Raw genomic sequence first — 7,500 nt, forward strand, 5'->3', positions numbered from 1 at the left:
AAAGTTGTTAGCATGACCGGTTAGCAATGTTGATAGCATGAGTGGTTAGCAATGCTGATAGCATAACCTCTTAGCAATGTTGTTAGCATGACCTGTTAGAAATGTTGATAGCATGAGTGGTTAGCAATGCTGATAGCATAACCTCTTAGCAATGTTGTTAGCATGACCAGTTAGCAATGTTTTTAGCATGAGCGATTAGCAATGTTGTAACTGTTTTCTTCCAGAGGTGCTTGCCCAGAATGATCATTTCTCTCAATCTCACTCTGCCCAATGCCACTTAAGGGTTTCTTAGAGACACGCTGATTTCTGTGACTCTTTTCAAATGATCTTAATGGATGGACTGCTGTCCTCTTGTGCCATGTGTTAAAGGAACAGATAGAGTTTTGATTCTGACATCCAGCACTGTTCAAACCTGCCATTCTGCTGTCCAGCAGAGGGAGATTAGTCCAATATGACTTCCTGTCTGTTTAGTCCTACTCCCAAGTGCACTAATACATTAAAAGATTTGGAAGAAGTGCACTAATATAGTCTGCTTTGGAAATAAGTGCACTAATTTGGTATGCTTTTGAACAAGTGTGCGCTAATCATGCAGCTAAGCTAAGAGCAGCCAGACTGACAGCTAATGATGTAATCAAATTTCAGAGATTGTTGCAGCAGGTCATTACCTCACTAAAGCTTCAGCTAATTCCTGCAGATCATACTGAAAAAGAATTATCTAAATTTGGGCTAGGCTTGAGTTAATCTTTAGCTAGTCCTGAGCTAATCTTCAGGTAGTCCTCAGCTTGTCCAGAGTTTGTTCTGAGTCAGTCTTGAGCTGGTCTTAAGCCAGTCCTGAGCTAGTACTAAGCATACTGAGCTAGCTGGCCTTGAGCAAATCTTACTTTAGTCTTGAGCAGGCCCTGAGCAGGTCAGTCCAGCCCTCTCCTGTCTCCTGTGTCCAGCCTGTCTAACCTGCCTCTCTTGCCCTCCCCCCTCCCCCTGCCCACTCCACCCCTCCCCGTCTGTGTAGGGTTACTTTAGTGATCCTTGGAATGTTTTTGACTTCCTCATCGTTATTGGCAGCATAATAGACGTCATTCTGAGTGAGATCAATGTAAGTATACTCTCAGTCTCTCTCTCAGTCTCCTGCTGTCCCTCTGTTGCCCACTCTCTCTGTACTTCTGTCACTTTTCTTACTGTTTGTCCTCCTCTCTCTCTCTCGCTCTCTTGTCCTGTCCTCTGTCTTACTTTAAACTCCCTGGAGTTCCTCTCTTAAAACCTGCCCCCTCCCCCGGTCCACCTTGCCACACCCCATCTCCAGGAGCAATAGAATGCTGTCCCCATGGTTACAACCCCCGTCAGGGTATCCCGTTGCACTACTATAGGAGGTGTAGAAAGAATGTCAGTGGAGTGGAAGAAAAGAGTAGGAGGGTAAGAGAGAGAGAGAGAGAGAGAGAGAGAGAGAGAGAGTTCTCTGCGAGGCATATGGTTCATGGTGCTGTTAACTCTGTGACTAACGTGACTAACCAAAGAGCTGGGTGTCCAGACTGTTCCCCTGGGCCGTGTCAGGGGTCTGGTCTGTCCGCTCGGCTCGGCTCGGCTGCGCTCCGTTCCTCTCCTCCCTCCCTGGGCAAGCATGACCAGCCGTCGCTGCCTGTGACCATCTCTCCGACTCAGTCCGTCTCATTTGTTTGGTTGCTATGGTTTCTACCTCACAACAGATATCTTCTTTTCTTTTGAGTATTTCCCGCTCCACGTCTGAGTTCTCTCCAGTGGATTCCTGATAGCAGGTTGTTCACATGTAACCCTTATTCTCCTATTTTTCTCTCTTTTTTCTCTTTGTTTCTTTTCCTTTCTTCCTTCCTTTCTTTCTTTCTTTCTGTTTCTCCGTCCTTCCTTCGACCCAACGCAGCATTATTTTGTTGATGCATGGAACACGTTTGACGCCCTCATAGTTGTGGGTAGCGTTGTTGACATAGCTATCACTGAGGCTAACGTAAGTAGCCCTCTGATTCCTGCCTGCCTGCTCCTGCCCTCTCCTCCCCTCTCTGGTTGCCCCTAGCGATTAGAGCCCTGCCCTCTCCTCCCCTCTCTGGTTGCCCCTAGCGATTAGAGCCCTGCATCCTCCCGTTGTTTCTCTCATCTCTGACTGCCAGTGATCTCACTTAGTCTCAGCATGAGCCACACTGTATAGCACACTCACGGGGCGGCGCACTCTGGCATCACCACACAACCGCTGGGCGTCCGGCGTACAGAGGGCCCAGACAACTCCTCTGCACCGTAGTCATAGCTACTGTAGTCATAGCTACTGTAGTCATAGTTTTACTGTGAACCTGTTGCAATGGGAAACCTGTAGCACTAGCTGTAAACATGTTTATTGTAGTTCTACCTCTGGAGTTTACTGTAAACATGTTTATTGTAGTTCTACCTGTGGAGTTTACTGTAAACATGTTTATTGTAGTTCTACCTCTGGAGTTTACTGTTGCCCTGGAGTTTACTGTAAACATGTTTATTGTAGGTCCAGCTCTGGAGTTTACTGTTGCCCTGGAGTTTACTGTAAACATGTTTATTGTATGTCCAGCTCTGGAGTTTACTGTAAACATGTTTATTGTGGTTCTTCCTCTGGAGTTTACTGTAAACATGTTTATTCTAGTTCTAGCCCTGGAGTTTACTGTAAACATGTTTATTGTGGTTCTTCCTCTGGAGTTTACTGTAAGCATGTTTATAGTAATTACAGGTCTTTAGTTTACTGTAAACCTCTTTATTGTAGTTTCAGCCCTGTAGTGTAAAGCTACTACACATCTGTAGGCTACTCTAAATCTGTGACAGTGGGAATGTGCAGTGTGGACGTAAAGGTGGCCTACTGTAGAGACAGCAAACTCTTGATTCTGTAGTGGTGGCTCATTTAAAAGCGCACTCTGTGCACAAGTGTTTACTAAGAAGCAACACATATGGCATTACTGATAACTATATTGAGATCAATGGCCATCTGTAATTACTGAGTAGGATTTGTAGGCTTGTCGTGTTTTGATCAGTGTTAGTTTACAAAGGCTTTGTTTGACTTTGGCCCGAAGGCCTTGAAAGCTTACGGTCCCCTAATAAAGGTCCCCTGAAAGCTTCATAATAAAGGTCCCCTAAAAGCTTCATAATAAGGGTCCCTTAAAAGCTTCATAATACGGGTCCCCTGAAACCTTCATAATAAGTGTCCCCTGAAAGCTTCATAATAAGGGTTTCCTTACTTTCAGTCCATGAGCCGTTCACATCTGTATGATCAAACAGCCTTCTGCCAATTTAAAGTTAGTGTTTTTCTGCTAGACACACTTTTCATGGTGTAAAATTATATTCTATCAAATATCACCTACCCTTCAATGCCAGAGATACACCCCAAGGTTCGCTATACAGTCTTTCAGCTTCAGACTCCACTATCTAAGACTCACCTGGTTTGGTTTGGCTTGGTTTGATCTTGAGTTGGTTTGGTTTTCTGAGTTGAGTTGACCTTTGACCTTCCTCTCACCTCTATCATCTTATGACCTTCACGCATGACCTTGGGCATCCTCTGTCAGGGGTCGTGACCCTTTCACCCTTAACTCTGACCGCCATTTTTAAGAAACCCTCTGCACTCCCCTGATTAACCCCTGAATTAACCCCAATGCATATAGATTAACCTCCTAAACGCCTTGGCAACAGAACGCACACACACCTATGTCTCTGTGATTGTATATACACAATCACATATAAATATAAATATATATGTGTGTGCATATATACATATGCTGCATACTGTATGTGCATATGTAGATATGAGTGTGTGTGCGTGTGTGTGTGAGTGATTTCTTAGTTAGCTAATTTAAAAGAGTCGGTCCTGTTCCAATACCCCCCCCCCCCCATGGGCTACTCCCCCCCCATGGGCCCCTCCCCCCTTTTCAATCGGTGAGCAGCAGCTTCTTAAAACCTCCTCTGGGGTTCCGTTCTGGTTCTGCATCTGGTTCTGGAATGTTCTCTGCCAGACAGCGAGAGTCTTCAAGACACGCGTGTTTGCTCGCCTGGCTCTGCTAGACGCAGTTTGTCCTGGTTTGGCCAGATTTAGCCTGGTTTGGCCTGGTTTAGCCTGGTTTGGCTCGCCTGGGCTCTGTCCCTGCATCTACCCCTGAATGCCTACCTCTCCCATGTCCTGTCTGAACCCCCATCCCCTCACAGAGCCCCCTCCCTCAAGACCCCTGCTCTTTATATGAATGTTGTTCTCTCTGTAGTCTTTCGGTTCTCCTATCCTCTGCTCTGCTCTCTGCTGTTCTCTATTCTAGAACCCCTGAGCAACACAGGCCTCTGTGCTTCCTGGACACTAGCACAGCTGAACACAGACCATTGTAGGACACCAAAAACAAAAAAATACCTTAGTGTCACATCTAATAACAAAAAAAAATAAAAAATAAACAATTGTATGATTGTAATGATGCAATAACTTAGTGCATCACTGATGCTCATAACAAGGTCATTAGATGTTAGCTGGTTTAGAAATGAGGTCAGCTGGCTCCCTATTGGATGGTTTAGATATGAGGTCAGCTGGCTCCCTATTGGACAGGAAGCCTGTGTTCCCCAGAGTTCCGCTGGTGTGTGTGATTAATGATGAAATGTGTTAGACGATGGACAACTGACCTCAGACATGTTTCAGATGACCCTCTCCCCTCACGACCCCAAACAACCCCATATGACCTCACATGACCCCATATGACCTCAAATGACCTCACATGACCCCACTGATCCCTGAGACATGGGCAAACCCCACCACCACTGCAGCACTGCTGGCACTGATGGAGCTATGTACACACACACACACACACACACACACACACACACACATACATACACGCACACACACACACACACACACACACACACACACACACACACACACAGACACACACACACACACACACACACACACACACACACACACACACAGACACACACACACACACACAAATTAGCCCATGTCCCAGTGGCACTGCTGGTGGTTGGGGTTTGACAGAGACCATGCCAAAACTTTGTTCCCCCTAGCATGGACTCTCTCACACACACACACACACACACACACACACACACACACACACACACACACACACACACACACACACACACACACACACATACACACACACACACATTACCCCCTCAAAAGTATCACACAGACCCACTGCTATATTGATTAGGATGAGCAAGTGTACATCTATACACTAACCTCTGTCTCCCAACACTCTCCAGATTTATATATGACACATTTGCCATATTTATATATTATATTATATATTTATATATTATATGGCAGAGTTCACATAATGGCTTTCTCTCCAATCTATCTGTACATGCTCACAAAACATCACTAGTTGGTGTGTGTGTGTGTGTGTGTGTGTGTGTGTGTGTGTGTGTGTGTGTGTGTGTGTTTGGTGGGAGTTTTAAGCCATTAATTGAACTCGGTCAGTATTGAATCTAAACCCTGGCTCATACACTAACCTGTGTGTAAGAGAAGCCCTCCTGGCCTCATGGTCTTAGAGAGTATAGTGTTTCTTCTCCCCAGTTCCCTCACAAACACACCGCACACTGGAGCCTCACAAACACTATCCGGCCTGGGCGTTACTGTGTGTGTGTGTGTGTGTGTGTGTGTGTGTGTGTGTGTGTGTGTGTTTATCTTCTTTATACAGTCTATGGTGTTTACTGTGTCTCTGTATATGAATACTATGTCTGTTTGAATGGCTACAGACACACACACACACACACACACACACACACACACACACACAGTCCTAGAGGCCACACTGCGCCCAGGCCTCCGATGTCTTTGTGCTTACAGTACCAGACCTGGCCACTGGATGGCACTCCTAGATAAAAACACAGATGCCGTGCTCATCCAGGCCCTCCACACAGATCCACACACACACACACACACACACACACACACACACACACACACACACACACTCTCACTCCCCTCCCCGTTCTCTCTCCCTCACACACACACCCACCCCAAACATCAGTATTCTTGGCAGAAAGACAGGGATGGCTATACAGGCCTAGAACACACACACACCAACCCTCTGTCTGTGTTTTACGAGGGAGGCATGTTTGATGTGTGTGGATGTACAGCACACACACACACACACACACACACACACACACACACACACACACACACACACACACACACACACACACACACACACACACACACACACACAAACCCTCTGTGTTTTCAAAGGAGGCACGTGTGATGTGTGTGTAGGAAGTGCACACAACATACACACAGACAGACAGACACACACACACACACACACACAGACACACACACACACACACACACACACACACAGGGCCTGATATAGCTCTGATCTGTATGCCTTTCTTTAAAGCCGACTACTGAGTCGTCCTCATCCCACCCCCCTCCGGTAAGACCCTTGGTACGGACCAACGGTAACCTCCGCCTCCAAGACACCATCACCCATTTCTCCTTCCTGCCTCTGCCCATCAGCGCGTGCACACACACACACACACACACACACACACACACACACACACACACACACACACACACACATGGCCTCAGAGCATGTGGTCACCTCTCTGCTCTAAAGCAACACTGTGGTATAAGCTGCCCCCCCCTTCCCATTGTGGGCTGACATCACTGCTGTGTGCTCATTGCCTCCCCCCCCACCACCCTGTTTCAGCGCCACCTCCTCGATGATGTGCTCTCATTGGTGGTTGCTGCGGTCACATGGTCATCTGGCGCGCTGTCATTGGTGCTCACCGTGGTCACATGGTCATACTTCTCTCTCTCTCTCTCTCTGTGTGTGTGGGCTCTGCTGCCCCCCGTTGGCCCTGTGTGGGAGCAGCTTCCTCTGGTGGGGTGGGCCTTCCCGGGTTGGAGCGCTGGTGGCTTTAGGAAACAAACCCTGCAGATGGATCAATGCACAACACACACACACACACACACACACACACACACACACACACACACACACACATACACAACACATAGCCACACACAACAAACAACACACACATACACACATACACAACACATAGCCACACACAACAAACAACACACACATACACACACACACACATGCACACACACATACACACACACACACACACACACACACACACACACACACACACACACACACACACATACACAACACATAGCCACACACAACAAACAACACACACATACACACACACACATGCACACCCACACAGGCACACACACACACACACACACACACACACACACACACACACACATACACACACACACACACACACACACACACACACACACACACACACACACACACACACACACACACACACACACACACATGCACAGGCACACATGTACGGTCCACGCATCCGTAGACAATTCTATGCTGTTCTATGCTCCACTGTCTCGTCCAGATGGTAGTGTCATCTGAAGTGTGTCAGGTGGCCATTATTGTGTTAGCTTTAGTGTCCATGCATTGTTCCTTA

This window comes from Alosa alosa, chromosome 17 (genome assembly GCF_017589495.1).
Source record: "Alosa alosa isolate M-15738 ecotype Scorff River chromosome 17, AALO_Geno_1.1, whole genome shotgun sequence".
NCBI classification, from domain to species: Eukaryota; Metazoa; Chordata; class Actinopteri; order Clupeiformes; family Clupeidae; genus Alosa; species Alosa alosa.